At 35.4% G+C, this 17,728-nt stretch overlaps 1 pseudogene; it reads right to left on the minus strand.

Moving 5' to 3' along the window:
* Window positions 1-12,762: 12,762 nt before the first annotated feature.
* On the minus strand, window positions 12,763-12,827 carry LOC125166960 (uncharacterized; annotated as a pseudogene).
* Window positions 12,828-17,728: the final 4,901 nt, after the last annotated feature.

A 17,728-nucleotide genomic window follows, 5' to 3' on the forward strand; every position in this document is an offset into this window, starting at 1 on the left:
GAGTCTTATAGGTTGAGGAAGCATTTCAGAAGTGGAGCCAATATAGCTGTAGACTGTAAATGGAGAGGCAGGACACTTTGTGTGTGTGTGTGTGTGTGTGTGTGTGTGTGTGTGTGTGTTTTATATGACTATAATCAAGCACATGTCTTGTGGAAGCATAATTACATGGTAAGAAGTGAAAACAAATATGACCAAGAATGAAGGGTCAAAGTATTCAGATTGTATGGTACAGATACACAATGAAGTACTCATTCAAGAGAATCTGCACTCAGATAGGTGACCCTAAGTAATGGGTGAAGAATGGGCAGAAGACCAGAGGTATTTTATTTCATTATCTTTAGGCCAATGTATCCTAGGAAGCAAAGACCAATCTAATTTGTATATTCATGAATGAAGCAATGGCAAAACAAATGAAAAACAATAACAAACTGCAAGAATAGAACACAATTAAATTTTCTTATGTTATAAAACTATAAAGTTTTGTTTACATAAATAGTGTCTGAAGATTTTGAGACTTCAGATTTTTGACACACATTTCAAGTTCCCAGAGTAGGGGTGAGGAAGCCATCAAATGGTGAAAGAAAAAATTCAACAATAAAATCACTATAAAGAGAAATTAACTGCCCAATACAGAAAAAGGTGTTTCTAAAAATAAACAGCAAAGAGGAATTCACCAAAAAGATGCTGAGAACCCATGATAGGAGGCAGTGAGTGATCAAGGCTAACAGATGGGAGTACACTAAGTTGACGTAGCATGTGGACATTTGGACCACATGATCAAAGGCTTTTATTTGACCAGATCTCTGTTCATGAAAGAGAGTCCTACAATCCCCAAACAATAAAGGATGAAGAATCCAGCCACTGCTTTAAAACCAGAGGATCAAACGGTTAATATTCTGGACAAAGATCTATTTTTCTTATATTTCTCATGCATAAAATGATGGATGTAGATACACCTTGGATTTAAAATCATGCAAGGAAATCATACTACTGTATTTGGGATAGCAATTTGTTTTCTATTGATCAGTGTTTCTGAAACTTAGAGAAGTAAGACAGAGATAAGATCAATCTCCAGCTTTAAGGGCTAAGACTGAATTTCTGCAGATGGTTTTAAGTATCTTTCCAAATGATAATAGTTACTCTATTATCATTGTTATATATCAAAGTTATATTTTAAAAAAATAGTCCAAAAGAAGAAAAATTTGGTGAACTATTTCTCCAACTTGCACCCCAAGGATAATTTTAGCTCTGCATTGCCCATCAGGCTGCAATAAATGCTAGAATCTTAGGATATAGCAGTTTCTAGGGAGCTCTTCCTAAGCTTGTTCTATGGATAGAGTCTGAGGCCTTGAACAACTTTTCTTTTAAGATGTTGCTGAAAGGACAAAGCAGGTACAAGATTTTTAAGGAAAAAAGACATATCCATTAAAAAATGATGTTTTAAAACTTCTGCTATATCCAGCCATTATGACTACTTTAATTGTTCTTAAACTGTAGGAATCCAAATCACTTGAGCTTTTTGAATAAATATCTTTGGGCTCCACTCTGAAACTACTGAGTTAGATATTAAGGGGTGTCTCAAAGTTCATTTCTGCTTTGTGAAGTGTACAATGAGAAAAATTCTTTTCGACAACTGAGTTATGGGTACAGTGCAGTAAAGTGGGTTTTTAAAACTGATAACTACTCTCTCCTGCTTTCTCCCCACTAATACATATCTACATCTTCAGTTTTATTGGTGTATTCCAGGAAAAGGAGAGATCAGTATGAATTGGTATAGTCAAAAGACTTTATTAATTATAGCACTTCTAGTTATTAAATTCAAGAATTGAATTTTTTTTTCCAAAAAAGAAAAAAAAAAGAAATAATCATGGCCATATTTAGATCTTTGCAATGATTGTTGCTCTTTGTAGAAACTGGTCTTTGTTGAAATCCAGATCTGAAGTGGGAGGAGTGGTCTTAAATCTGTAGCTCTGGATTGGTATTACAAGGCAGAAGAAAAATTTAAGATATTTGTTTAGTAAATAAAATTAGAAACTATTGGCACAGACATTTGGGAGTTAGGATAGAGAAATGTCCAAGATTATGAAGTTTTTTGGTCACCACTGCCCTCTGTGGTGAAGGGAACCTTCAGGAGCTCCCAAATACAACAAACTTTTGGGACTCTAGGAATTATCACAGTATTCTTTTTTTTTTTTTAATATATGAAATTTATTGTCAAATTGGTTTCCATACAATGCCCAGTGCTCATCCCAAAAGGTGCCCTCCTCAATACCCATCACCCACCCTTCCCTCCCTCCCACCCCCCATCAGCCCTCAGTTTGTTCTTAGTTTTTAAGAGTCTCTTATGCTTCAGCACTCTCCCACTCTAACCTCTTTTTTTCCTTCCCCTCTCCCATGGGTTTCTGTGAAGTTTCTCAGGATCCAACTAAGAGTGAAAACATATGGTATCTATCTTTCTCTGTATGGCTTATTTCACTTAGCATAACACTCTCCAGTTCCATCCACGTTGCTACAAAGGGCCATATTTCATTCTTTCTCATTGCCACGTAGTACTCCATTGTGTATATAAACCACAATTTCTTTATCCATTCATCAGTTACAGTTTTCTTTTTTTTAAATTTTTTTTGATGTTTATTTATTTTTGAAAGAGAGACTGAGTGAGAGGCAGAGGGGCAGAGAGAGAAGGAGTCACAGAATCCGAAGCAGGCTCCAGGCTCCGAGCTGTCAGCACAGAGCCCGACGTGGGGCTTGAACTCACGGAGTATAAGATCATGACCTGAGCTGAAGTCGGACACCTAACCGACTGAGCCACCCAGGCGCCCCAGTTACAGTTTTATAATGATAGTCGGGTTTCTCTATTTAGGAAAGCTCAAGAATTGTCTTAGTTTCTTCAGTCTTTCAGATTTTGAATTCCACATTAATTACATGAAAGTTGATTCATATATTAGTTTCTTTCTAAAATTTGTCTTTATTTCTACTTAGCACAGAAAATGAGATGAGTTATAGATTGTTATTGATTATATAGTCATCCTTTCTTAGGATTGATGTCGTTGGTATTTTAGAGTTCCTCCCCCAAATAATGAGTAAATGCAAATCAAAAGTAAAAACCTCAAAAATTTACAGAATTGAGAATTCTGGACTGCCTTTATTTACTGTACACATTTGAACATAAAAACGAATTTTATACAAAATTTGTTCTTCTCAGTGTATATTCTTTAACCAACACTATAGTTGAATATTTGTAAGATAGAGGAAATTGATTAACTACCAAAAAACAGCTTACAAAGGGAAAAGATACACTTTCTAGAACACTCTGTCATGTCCTGTGGGTTGTAGAACATGAAGCTTTTTTTTTTACAAAGGAAACTTTCATTTCCTGGATCAAAAAAATTATACCACAGTAAAGTGACTCCAGGGAAAGGCTTATAAAGAACAAAAGTGTCTTCCTAAGTGACTTTTAGTGATCATGTAAGAAAATCTAATATAAAATAAGAAATGTAAACTTTTTAATCACAAATGCATTTTTATTTTCATCTATTTTACTAATAAATTATTCCAGCATATGTAAGAATTTAACACTCATGTATTTGTATTTCTCCATACAGCTTACACAGAGGGTAAATAAGGCAATGGATTGATTGAACAACCAGATAACATCCATCTACGTTAAAAGTGTGGTACATCTCATAATCTCACTGAGTGATTTCCACTTTGTTAATCCCTTAAATAAAGAACAGGATCATTTCACTTTAGTGTATTCTGGAGTACTCTGGTTCACCCAGTTGCTTTCCATGGTGTCCATTTGTCACTCATTTGACTCACCTAATCACATAATCAGTGACCATCAAGCACATATCTCCTTGCAGGTATAGTGGGGGGATTAAAATTTGCAGTAGTTCAGACATCCTGACAATACAGACACCAGGGTAACAGCATTAACAGCATGGAGGTAAGATATTGTGGGAAAATGTGGAGAGTCAGAGACAGGGAGCAAATGTCTATGTTGAAAGAGTAGATGAATTTAGAGGACTTAGTCAAAGGGACATTTGAAGGACTAAGAAGGTGCACGGAGGTGAAAGCTTAGAGTCTTTTAACCCCATGAAGCCAATAAACATATTTGACACAACAGAATCAATTTGTCCTCAGCAATAGCCTCACCTTTGGCACTTGGTATTCTTTATTATACCCATGAGTTGTCTGAAGGCACATCCCTTTTCTGGAGTAAGTAGCCAGATAAAGGGTCCCTAAAATTAAATTTCATCAGACCTGTCTCACCAAATTCCATCCCTCTTTGGCTTTCACATTTTCCAACCAGATTTCAAAATGAGAGTATTACAGGGATAGGCCCTGCAAACTGAGGTTCGTACACCTCCTGAGTTGTTGAGGTTTCAGGGGGATATCTAGAAGAGCGTCAATTTTACTTTGAGAAGAAGTTAAACATTAATTAAATGACATATTTATTAACTTATAGAATAAATATTTATGTTATTACATAATACTGTATAACAAATCAAATACAACTACGCTATAATGTGGGATACATGTTTGTATAAATTTTAAGACAAAACAGAAAACTTTAAAACATTTTAGAACATATAATTTAAGTTGAAAGTTTAAAGGCTAAAACTAAGGAAAGAAAGAGTTGGAAGAAGAATAACACACTATGAAGTAAAAACTGAATAAGAAGGCAATAGAGGCTAAAAAAATATTTAAAAATATGTTAAAAGCAAGCAAATGGTATTAGTCCTTAGCAGAACTTAACTGTTTTGCTATTATTTAATTTTTCTTTTTTCCCTGACAGTGTATCTATTTTGTTACAGATAGTTTGTATCTTCATTTTCTCTCTGTATGATACTTTTGTTTTCAGGTTACATTTTCCCCATTTTTCTCAGTATCTAATTAAAGATTTATACTTTTATATCTTCCTTTTTATCAATTAATTTTGTAAACATTACAAATACTATCCTGTTTATTTAATTTCATTTTTGAAATGCTGCTGGTATATAGAAGTGCAAATGACTTTGTATCTAGCTGTTTTGCTAAATTTACTTATAATAGTTTGAAGATTCGTTTTGAATTTTCTACATATATAAAATTGCCTTTGAATAATAAAAGGTTTTTTTCCAAAATTTTTAGGCTTTAATTTTTTTTTCCAAAGCTTATTAGACCAACCAAGACCACAGGTGTAATTTTGGAAAAAAATGGCAAGAGCAAGCATACTTTGTATGACAGCAATTTTTTGACATTTTTAAAAAAACTTGTTCTGTGGTTCAAACATAGAGTTGGTTTTGGAGTCAATATACTATGCATGTTAGAGAAAAATGCAAGTATTGAGGGCAGTGTTCTGAATACCTTAAGACAAATTTCCTAATTTTGTTGTTCAAGTTTTCTGTATCTTTATCACTTTTGTATTTGCTTGTTTTATCAGTTTCTGAGAGAGAGATGTGTTGAATCTTCCAACTATATTTACCCATTTTTTCTTTCAGTAGTTAGTCATTTCCTCATTATTTGTATTGAGGCTAGATTAGAATATACATACAAATTTATACTTATCCTATCTTCCTTTTTTTTAATGTTTATTTATTTTTGAAGGAGAGAGAGGCAGAGCATGAGCAGGGTGGGGAGAGCAGAGAGAGAGGGAGACACAGAATCCAAAACAGGCTCCAGGCTCTGAGCTGTCAGCACAGAACCCGACATGGGACTTGAACTCACAAACTGTGAGATCATGAGCTGAGCCGAAGTCAGACACCCAACCGACTGAGCCACCCAGATGCCCCTCTCCTATCTTCCTTATAGATTGGATCTTTTACCATCATGAAATATACTTCTTTATATTTACTAAAAATTCTTGCCTTAAAGCTTACTTTCTCTGAAGTTAATATAGATAGGCCAGTTTTCTTTTGCTTAGGGTTTGTATTTTTTCTTTCAAAATTTGATTATCATCATGTTAATATATGCTTTATTTTAAAAATTAGGTTGGCATACTTTGTATTTTATTTAGAACACTTAGTCTCTTAATGTAATCACAGTTATATATTTTTTAAGTTTGTTTGTTTGTTTATTTATTTATTTAGAGGAAGGGCAGAGAGTGAGGGAGAGACAGAATCCCAAGCAGTCTCCATACTGTCAGTACAGAACCTGACATGGGGCTCTAACCCATGAACCATGAGATTCTGACCTAAGCAGAAACCAAGAGTCAGACTCTTAACCAACTGAGCCACCCAGGCACCCTGTATTCACACTTATATTTGACTTTAGATTTACTATTTTACTACTTGTTTTCCACCACTGGTTCTATTTCTTTTTCCTTTCGTTTTTTTCTTGTTCTCCATTTAATTCTTCTCTTTCTCCTCTATCTTCTTGTTCTCCTTCTCTGAGTCAAATATTTGCTATTTTTTTTTCCAATTCATTAGCTTGTTAGTCATACATTCTTTTATTTCCCTTTAGTAGTCACTTAGAGACTATTTAAATTATCATAGTATAATAAAAATTGGTATTTTATTGCTTTCTACACAATGCAAAAATCTTAGATCATTTTAACTCTTTTTAACTCCCTTCCACCTTTTGGGCTATCTGTCATACATTTTCATTCTATATATAATTTAAATCACACAGATATGTGTAGACAATATGTTGATTTAGATTTACCCACACATTGTGCCTGGATGGCCCACTCGGTTGAGTGCCCGACTTCGGCTTAGGTCATGATCTTGCAGTTCACAAGTTCAAGCCCCACACCGGGCTTTGTGCTGACAGCTCAGAGTCTGGAGCTTGCTTTGGATTCTGTGTCTCCCTCTCTCTCTGCCCCTCCCCCCATTCGTGCTCTGTCTCTGTCTCTTTCTCTCAAGAATAAACATTAAAAAATTAAAAAGAAAAAAAAGATTTACCCACACAGTTAATGTTTTCATTGCTTTTAGTTCCCTTCTACATTGAACCCAACTTTCACTTGGGTACATTTTCCTTTTGCATAGACAGTTGGCTTTCATCTCTCTCTTAGAGGAGTTCCATTATAGAGAGTTTTCTTAGTTGTTTTTTGGTTTTGTTTTTATTTTTTCAGAATTTTTTGCAGCATATAGAATTCTAAATAGTCATTTATTTTCTTTATTGCCTTAATGATATAATTTTATTTTTTTCTAGCTGATACGTCTGTTGAGAAGTTAGCTTTTAATATTATTGTTGATCATTTGAAGATAATATGCCATTTTTCTCTGGCTGCTTTAAAGATTCTTTTTTAGTCTTTGGTTTCAGAAGTTCAGTTATGGTGCACATATTGTGATCTATCCATCCATCCATCCATCTTGGGATTTATAGAGATTCTTAAATCTGCAGTTTGACATAGGTCATCATTTTGAAAATTTTTGGATCACTGTCTCTTTATATATTGATTGCTTCTGCCATTATTCTCTGTCTACTTTCCTTCTGGGACTTCAGTTGTTCACATGCTAAAACTATGGATCTCGTTTCTCAAGCTGTTTTTTATATGTTCCATATTTTTCATTTTGCTTTAATCTGGATGTTTTCTATTGACCTAACTAATGGTTTGTTATTCCTCTCTTCTACTGTATGTAGTCTGTCATTAAATCTATATGTTTCTAAGAAATCACCTATTGCATTTGATTAATTTTTAAAATTTTTTATAGATTTGATTCCATTTTGTAATAGATGCCAATGTTAGGGTGAAATTCTCCATCTTTTCATCTATTTTTCTAAGCATTTTACTTATACTGACTTTAAAGTCCTTCTCTGATAACTTCAATATCTTGATCACCTGTGCATCTATTTTTATTGCCTTTCTTTTATCTTGGCTTTTTATCATTTTGTCTAGTCTCTTTGCATTCCTAGAAGTATTTATTTTGTTGAAGGTTGAATAATATGTATGAGATATGTTAGAGCTTTGGCTGCTGTTTAATCCTTCCAGAGAGAATTTACTTTACTATCTCACAGGCAGTTAGAATGCAGCAACCTGGACTGGAATTAATGCAGGTTTGTGAGTTCTACCCTAATTTCTTCTTACTACTATGATACTGTCGTGAGTCTCACCTGGAAATCTTGGCTGTTTGTCAGGAGGAGACTCCCCTCCTCTTTGGGGGGCTCAGAACTCCAATTTTTGTGTCTCTTGTTTTATGATTTTTAAGAGCTCTGCACATCTTTCCAGCCTCCTAGACAGGACTCCCTTCATGTGTTTTGTTTTCTGTGGGATAATTTCCCTGCAGGTCCTGCCTGCCTTGATGGTCCTGAACTCTTAAGTTTTGCCTCCCCAGCCATGGGCCACTGCCAACAATCCTCTTAGGTTCCTATGTTAGAAGCCTCTTTCTATTCTCCTGTTTTCAATTTAAAAAATCATCAAATGTCTCAAGTGGAAAAGTGCTACAGAACATAATGTTTACTTCAGTGTGTTTTCTCTTCTCTCTGTAATTCTAGTTATCAGGTCCTGTCCCCTTTGATATCTCACTGATGCCTTCCAAAAGATGTTTCTGTGTTTTTGTCTGACTTTTCTAATTGTTCTGGGTGGGAGTTTTGGTCAACCACAGCTATTGCACCAAATTGGAAGTGGATATCTTTATTATATATTTTCTTTTCATTAGTATATTTTCAGATATAAAATTTCCATTTGGTTCTTATTTATATCTTACATTTCTTTTCCAAAAATTTTTTTTTCATTTTTTTTCTGAGAATATTTACAATTGTTCATTGAAACTTCTTTTTGTTAATGATAGCTGCTTTAAAATCCTGGTCAAATAATTCCAATATCTATACCATCTTGATGTTGTGTCTGTTGGATGTCTCCTCTCATTAACTTGATGTTTTCCTGGTCCTTGATGTAAGAAGTTATTTTTTTATTGTATTTAGATTATGTTGATCAATCAGACCAGAGTAGGCCCTGCACACGCAAGCACACAGTCTCTGCAGACACCCACCCTCCACGAGGGGGAGCCATGTCATTACTGCTGGGTTATGGTGGTAATCCTATCTCTGCTCACATTGCCCTGATGTTAGTGCCTTAAATGACAGGCCAAGGAAGGAACAATTTTTTCTGGAATGTGTCTGGTGTTGTCTAAAAGATTATGCCCTACATGGCCACTCCCTTATAGGTCCTTTGGCTGAAGAGAACAGGCTTTTTTTATTTGGTTGTATTTGTTTGTTTGTTCATGCTTTTTTCTTGTATTTACTGTTCTTTCCAGCCTGTGAAATTCTCCAGTGCCTAGGATGGGATATATAAGAGGCAGAAAAAAACAAAAACAAAAACAAAAACTTTCCAGGTCATTCCTTAAATCCTAAGGTCCCTAGAAAAGCTGCCTTCTTTTTTTCACCTTTTAGAATCTTCTGATGTTTGTTTCATATATTTTATCCGGGGCTTTTAGGTATAAGAGGCAGAGAAGAATAAGGTGAAATGTCTACTCCATCATATCTAGAGCTGGAAATCCTCATAGACAACGAGGATAAATTGGCCTTTTAGCTTTCTAGATTTATGCAGTATGAAGTTCTTACAATAATCGTGCTCCTGAACAGAAGGAGCACTTAAGACAGGGTGCTACACTAATGACTTAGATTCTAGCATCTCAGCTCATGCCCAGAGAATTGCACTCTGGTGGCCACAATTCTTTTGTTTCTTTTATACAATGAAGCTCACTGTCCTATTTTTCTGAATATAAAATAAATCTTTGTTCACTGGAATAAATTTTTTAGATTCCTATTTTATATAAGGCTATAAAATTGCTCCAGATCCCAACTTGCAGGCATAAAAACTATTTTTTTTTGTTTCGGTATGTTTCGTTACATTATTTTTAAAATTATTTAAGAATTTTCTTTTAATTCTAACATTTAATGTCTTGATAGCTTTCTCATTTAAATTAAACAGCCACAACAAATTTCTGGACTTCACATTTTTTCTTTACCTACCTCCTATCACTTACTTTACCTTCCAACAAAGTTGTCAAAACACTTCAGTCTCCACCTTATCATGTGACACTTGCAAGCTGTTGCTGTCTGGTGCTTTCCATACAACCTGACTTGGACCTCCACAAGGTCACTGATGACCTCCCATTTTTAAATGTAGTGGGAACTTACCTTGCTTGACCTCTGACCAACATTTGATTACCACTTCACATTTCCTCTTCCCCTTCCTTTTATTTGAAACAAAAGCAACATCTCTATTTTTCCCCCGATGACTTTTTTTTTAATCTTTCTTTTTCTCTTCTTACTATAGCAAAAATACAAAGTCATAGAAATCATTCCGATCGTGTTTAAGGAAAACTAAAATTTGCTGTCCTTATCAATTCTGTGTATTTCTTCAGAGGACAGCATGGTTAGATTACTGCTTATAGTTTCACCAAATAAAAGCATTATATTTGACATGATAACATTTTCATATATTTACAAATATATTTATAATTCATAGTAATTCTTTTACTGCCCTTTAATAATTCCCCTTTGGACAATGTTGGCCCATGTCTTAAGAAAGTAAAAGAGGGGCCCTGGGGTGACTCAGTTGCTTAAGCGTTGGATTTCAGCTCAGGTCATGATCTCATGGTTTGTGAGTTCGAGCTCTTCATGGCACTCTCTGCTGTCAGTGCAGAGCCTGCTTCAGATCTTCTGTTCCCTCTCTCTCTCTGCCCCTCCCCTGCTCATTCTCTCTCCCCAAAATAAATAAACATTAAAAAAAAAAGAAAAGAAAAAAGAATTAAAAAATCATTCCCCAGTTTTCTGAGTTTCAAAATAGACTTAAAACTTATGTTAGAAAAATAGTTTTGAGAAGAAAAGATTTGAGTTTTGAATTCAAGCACTTTAAGTTATACATTTCTTCAGTGTTTTCTGTCTCACCCAAATGGTGTCCCATCTATACAGCTGTGCAGTTCAGAAACCCAGAAATCACCTGAGCACCTCATGCTCACATTCCACTCATTAGAGTCCTATCAATCATATTTCCTAAACATCACTAGGTTATTCTAGTTTTTCTTGTGCACACTACCATCACCCTCTTCTAAACTACTAACATCTCTCCTCTGGATTTCTTTCTGTTGTAGATACTATTCTCATATATCTCCACCCAAAACTTACCACTCCCCCATCTATGTGGCTCATCTCAAAATGGCTTCCACATTTGCAGCTAGGATATCCTTGCAGAGTGTACATATTATATTATGGTCTCCTTTAAAACTCTTCAGAAATTTTTCATTGCTCTTATGGAGGAAAAAAAAATGTGAATCATGGTTTACAAAGCCCTACATGTTATGCCCCCATTTTAAGTCTCCAGCTTTCTTTTTCATTTCCAACCACTGATGCTCAGCTTAAGCCAGACTGGCTTCTCAGCTCACTCCCTTCTGGTATGGACAGGACCCCATTCACACTCACTGAATCCTCTTCCTGTGCTTTCTTCAAATGTTTATTCTTAGTTTACCTTTTCTGATTTTTATCATATGATAATTTTTTAAAGTTTTAATTTCCCAAATTCTTATTGCTTTCCTAACTTGTATAAGGATTTCCTGTAATTAACAAATATAAAATCATATCGTTCTTAAATAATAATAATTGTGTTACCTACTTTACAATATTTATTCTACTTACTTTCCCCCCTCTTGTTAAATTGCTTTGGTTAATACTCCTAACAATACTCTGTTCTAGTGGGGAGAGCAGGGATCTCTTCTGATTTTCTAGTGTTGTGTTATCAGCCATCATTCTGACTTTTGATTTTCTCTCCTTTCCAAAAGTGACCCCAGATTCTATTAGCTTTTTTTTTTTCCCATGCTAGTTTTACTTCATGTGTATCACAAGTAAGTGGGGGTAGAATGCCCCCTTTCTTGAGTGGATCTCTTTTCTTTGATGTGATAAAAAGACAAAATTTAAACAAGAAGTATTTTTCACTTAAAATAATAATAATTTTTCCTTTAATAGTTGACTGTATTCAATATGGATAATGACAATAATGAACAGTTGTTTGCTGTTTATTCAAAATGCTTTATTCTTATTAAAATCTCTCTATAATAAGCACTTTTATACTTAAAAATCTATGTGTGCATTTTAAATGATTTATTCTTAGGGTATATTCTTAGAAATTATGTTCTGTATCAAACACAACATTAAAAAAAAAAAGACTATTGATAAATATGGCCAAATTCTCCAAATTGCTTCCCAGAAATTTTCTACTAATTAATAATCCCATTAAAATGGGCTTGATTTTCAAGTTTTTCCTGCAATGAAAGAGGTAAACAGTCCTAGGCTGCTAAGTCAAGCTGGCTGCTCCTACTCAGTGATGGTTTTGCATCTCCTCCCCTGCGCCTCTCTTCACTCTCCCACTGCACACGCATAATGGTGTCCAGAGGTCGGGTATGACTAGGATACCGGCCTCGACTCAGGAAAGCTGTAGACACAGGAGAGTTAGCTGACTCCTGGTACACTAATAACAATATTGGTGTTACTATTTCTATTCCTATTTGCTTTTGGCACAAATGACAGCCAGTTCTGGAAAAGCTGAACCTGTTTTTCACTGCCAACATGTTCTACTAATGATCACTGCAAAAATGCCAGCTGTAGCTACAAAGGGAAAGATTTCTCCGATTTTCTCACCTTTAGGGACAGAAAGGGGGGAAAAAGTACTAAATGAATGTGAATTGGAAGCCAGTTACTGAGACATTCTTCTTTCTCTGGCTTCATATCTTCACCCATATCTCCTGTGTTGTACTGCTCAGGATAAAAGTTCCCTATATGCTCTCTAACCAGGTTTTTCTGTTTAAACTGTGGATTATAACCTCATCACATTCAGCAATAGCGTGGGCTGTATCATTATATTCATACTACACTTGATCTTAGCCAAAAGGCCGAGAAGCGATTATATTCATATGAAAATAGGAGAGAAGTGCCAGCTTCCCTTCTCCTAAACTACTCTGCTTGCATGCATTCTTTGATATTTCTGAAAGGTTTGCTGGAAGAATCAGTGCTTCAGACAGTCTCCATTTCATTTTCTCTGTTCTCTGGAAGTGGCTCTGATCAAGACCACACTTAGGGAGCACAAATGCTGTTTGAAATTAATAGCCACGACAAAGCAACCACCTCTTTCTTGGAGCATTCTGTGAATGGCAGTGAGGAGGTTAATTCCACTCCAGAGTCCCCAAGGCCACCTGGCCACGATGTTCACATTTATTTCAGCTGTGGTCCTGTCAGGTTGATTACATAGTTAAAACCAAGACTCTTTTGTATAGGTTTCTAGAGCAGTTCAGCTGCTTAGCTGCCTGGAAGCATTAATAACCTAGAATCGGAGTGACAGGAGAGTTCCTGGCCCCAGTTCTCTACTGGGAGCTCCCGCCAATGTCTGTCTTTGAAAGAGCAACTCAAAAATGTGAAATTTACTCATACCATTTCTTCTTCAATAATAAATACATGTACTGCTCAGTGACGGCTTACTCTTTTCTAGAGGACTTACATAAATGATCTTCAATTCTCGCAACCTTGCTAGATAGCTCTTTGTTTTTTGTTTTTGAGGTGAGGAGAGCACGGCTCAGAGACTTTAACGGGTTCTACAAGGCCACATAGCTAAAACTGACAAAGCCAAGATATGATTTAGGATCACCTGGCACCATAAGGTGGGCTCTTCCTCCCAGGAAACACTCTCCCACAGTCTTTATTAGCGGCTTTGGTGAGAGCAGTGAGTGCATCCTGTCCAGTATTAATAATCAACAGGATATAGGGAAGCACAGCGAGCCAGGGTTCAGAGAAAGTCAACTGAGTATGTTAGCGCTGGGAAAGAGACATGGTATTTAAATTTAAGTAGAGATTGTAACATGAGATAAGGTAAGCCTACTATTAGTACTTCATAGCAAAGATCTAAACTGCTTGCTTCACCTTCTGCATTGGCTCAGCAACTTTCATGCCTCTCTCATTCTGTTCCACACTGGGAATGATTTAGGGCCCTCAACAGACTGTGCCAACCAGATTATGTTATCCCTCCGCTTACACACGTTTAATGATTTTTCATCACCTTAAGAATTAATTCCAAACTCCTCAAAGTGGCAAATCGAGTTCTTACCTTTCACTGCTCCCCATTTATTTCTCCATCCTATCTTTTTCTAGCCATATGAATCATTTGGAGTTCCCTTGAACAAACCTTCTTTGCCTATGTCTCTAAGACACTGTATCAGCTGTTGCTCCTGGCAGGAAAGTCCTCCCTCACCAAATTCTTCCTACACTCCCATTTCTGTTTTCCATGACACAGTAACTTAAGAGTCATCAACTTTCAGAAGCCCTCCCTGACTGATCATCCTGACTGAGCAGCACACAGCATGCTGAGATGTGATTTGGTTTACTTGAATTCTCTTGGTCTAGACCTTGGACTCCTTGGGAATGTGTATTGCCTAGGAGCACATATTAAGCTGTTAATAAATACTGAACACAAGGATTCAGGCAAAGGTTGAGTGATCTAATACCTAGATTCTTATCTTCCTTGATTAGAAGAGTCAGGAAAGACTTCTGGATTACCACTTTTTCTGCAAAGGGATAATTAATTTTGAATCAGTTCAAACTCAAGTATTTATTGAGCTTTTACTGCAAAGTCTTCTTGGAGTCCTATATCTCCAGTAAATAAAAATTGTACTGTTTATCAAAAAAATAGGGCTTCGATAGACAAGGTTACAAGCTAAAATTTTTGAAATGAGAATTTGCTTCAAATAATGTGAAACATGTATTGTTGCCAAATTGATGATATTCAGCAGTTTATAACATAAACTAAAGCCCTGATTCAGTTTGTAAGCTGATATTTGCTGTGACACCAGGTTCAAGGAGTGAATTCTCATGTCCTCTGGAGGACTTAAACAATGAAAGTCAAATTCTCCTTACAATATATCTTCATATGAGACACACCTTTGAAAACAATATAGTTTAGTTGGCTTCAGATATGTTCTTTTTAAAATATTTTTCATCTATATGAAGTTAGAGAAAGTAAAAAATAAGGTTGGTTTAATGAAAAAAATTCGGTAGAACCTGAAATTAGCATGTACATAATTCAAAATGCCTTATCATGGACAATACTCTTGTGTCCTGTCATAGGTTTGGTTTAAGTGATTTAAAAATGTAGGTGTCACTGTATTATTTTATACATAAATATCAAATTGAAGTGGTTGAAGTACAGGATTGGACTCCAAGAAGAAGTCTAGATTTTCAGTGCAAATACTTCCACAGACTCTGTGATCCACAAATGGAATGAGGTATAGACTCCACAGGTAAAGATAATGGCAAGAATAGAGAGTGTTTCTTACACACTCATGGAGAATCTGTTCACTCTCCTAATTCACAATGTCCTTTTCTTTAGGACAGTACTTTAACTCCTTGATGCAGAAAAGAATTAAGAGTATTATACACACATTTTTCATTTTCAGAATAAATTTTCAAATGTTAACCAACTAAACTAAATATGTATAGATTATTTTTACAGGTATTTCACATTTGCGAGTTAAAAAAATGAATCTTGAGAAAGAGCAAAGCTGGAGGCATTATGATTCCAGCTTTTGAAATATACTACAAACCTGTAGTAATCAAAAGAGTATGGTACCAGCACAAAAACAGACACATAGACCAATGGAACAGCATAGAAAGCCCAAAAATAAACCTACCCTTGTAAGGTCAATTAATCTTTGACAAAGATGGCAAGAATGTCAATGGGAAAAAGTCGCTTCAACAAATGGTACTGAGGAAAATAGCTACATGCAAAATAATGAAACTGGACCACTTTCTTTCATCATACACAAAAATAAACTCAAAATAGATTAAGAATCTACATGTGAGACCTGAAAGCATAAAACTCCTGGAGGTTTTTTATGTTGGCTTTAGAAACTTTTTCTAGATATATCTCCTCAGGCAAAGGAAATAAAAGCAAAAATAAACTGTTGTGACTATATCAAAATAAAAGGTTTTTGCACAGTAACAAAATGATAAAGCAACTTACTGAATGGGAGAAGATAATTTGCAAATGGTATATCTGATAAGGGGATAATATCCAAAATATATAAAGAACTTATACAACTCAACACAAAAAACCCACAAATAATCTGATTAAAAAATGGGCAGAACACTCAGACATTTTCCTAAGGAAGACATACAGATGACCAACAGACACATGAAAAAATGATCCACATCAATAATAATCAGGGAAATGTAAATCAAAACCACAGTGAGATATCACCTAACACTTGTCAGAATGGCTGGAATCAAAGAGACAAGAAATAACAGGTGTTAGCGAGGATGTAGAGAAAAAGGAACCTTGATGCACTGTTGGTGGGAAGGAAAATTTGTACAGCCACAAATTTCCAAAATTTGTACTGTGGAAAACAGTATGGAGTTTCCTCAAAAAATTAAAAATAGAATTAACATATGATCCAGTCATTCCACTACTGGGTATTTACCTGAATAAAATGAAAACACTATTTTTTAAGTTTACTTATTTATTTTGAGAGACAGAGAGAGAGGCAGAGACAAGAGGGAGAAAGCAAGAATCCCAAACAGGCTCCACACTGTCAGCACAGAGCCCCATGTGGGGCCCAAACTCACGTACAATGTGTTTGTGACCTGAGCCAAACAATGAGATCATGACCTGAGCCAAAAACAAGAGTAAGACTCAACTAAATGAGCCACCCAGGTGCCTTAAAACACTAATTTGATAAGATATATGCACCCCTATATTTACTTCATCAGTATTTAAAATAACTAAGATGTGAAAGCACTTGAAGTGTGCATCAACAGATAAATGGGTAAAGAAGATGGGGTATTTACATACACACGCGCACACACACACACACACACACACACACACACACACCGGAGTGTTTCTCAACCAAAGAAAAGAATGAGATCTTGCCATTTACAAAGACATGGATGCACCTAGAGAATATAACGCTAAGTAAAATAAGTCAAAGACATATACCATATTATTTCATTCATATGTATAATTTAAGAAACAAAACAAAGGAACAAACAGAAAAAAGACAAACAAAAAAAACAGGCTCTTAAATACAGAGTACAATCTGGTGGTTGCTGGAGGGGAAGTGGGTGGGAAGATGGGTGAAATAGGTGAAGGGGATTAAGAGTACACTTACCATGATGAGCACTAAGTAATATATAAATTGTTAAATCATTATAATGTACACCTGAAACTAATATGACACTATATGCTAATTATACTTACATTTTAAAAAATAGGGACGAGTAAACTATAAAAAAATAAGAAGTAAAACAAACAACTATAATAAACTGAGTAGAGTTGATCAGTATAATCAAAGAATAAGCAAACTTTACTATAGGTAAAGAGCTTCTTTATCAATGGTTTAACCCATGTTTCTCAGTCTTTTGAAAAAAACCATTGGCCTACTTGACTAGGAAGACTTTATAGAGATTCACTTTCTACAGTTTGCACTGAGTTTAAACTCATATGATTTCTTTACCAATATAACAGTATATAATTAGATATGCTTCTCAAGTTGCATAGCACCCTCCCTCTACTTCTTTGAAAATCACATGTCAGCTTTTGCAATACACAGAAATTTACCCACCACTTAGCCAATCACCAGACTTCAAAAGATATGCTTTAGATGAGAAATACTTTGATGAGGTCAGCTTCTACCCAGAGTCATGTTGCAGTCCTGGTCAAATGGTTTATTAAGGGAGGGGCTGCATGGAGTGACTGACACTCAGGAAGGAACTCATGATATATAAGTCCACTTAAACGGAACAGAACATGAATGCAAAA

The sequence above is a fragment of the Prionailurus viverrinus genome, chromosome B2 (assembly GCF_022837055.1).
Source record: "Prionailurus viverrinus isolate Anna chromosome B2, UM_Priviv_1.0, whole genome shotgun sequence".
In the NCBI taxonomy this organism is placed as follows: domain Eukaryota; kingdom Metazoa; phylum Chordata; class Mammalia; order Carnivora; family Felidae; genus Prionailurus; species Prionailurus viverrinus.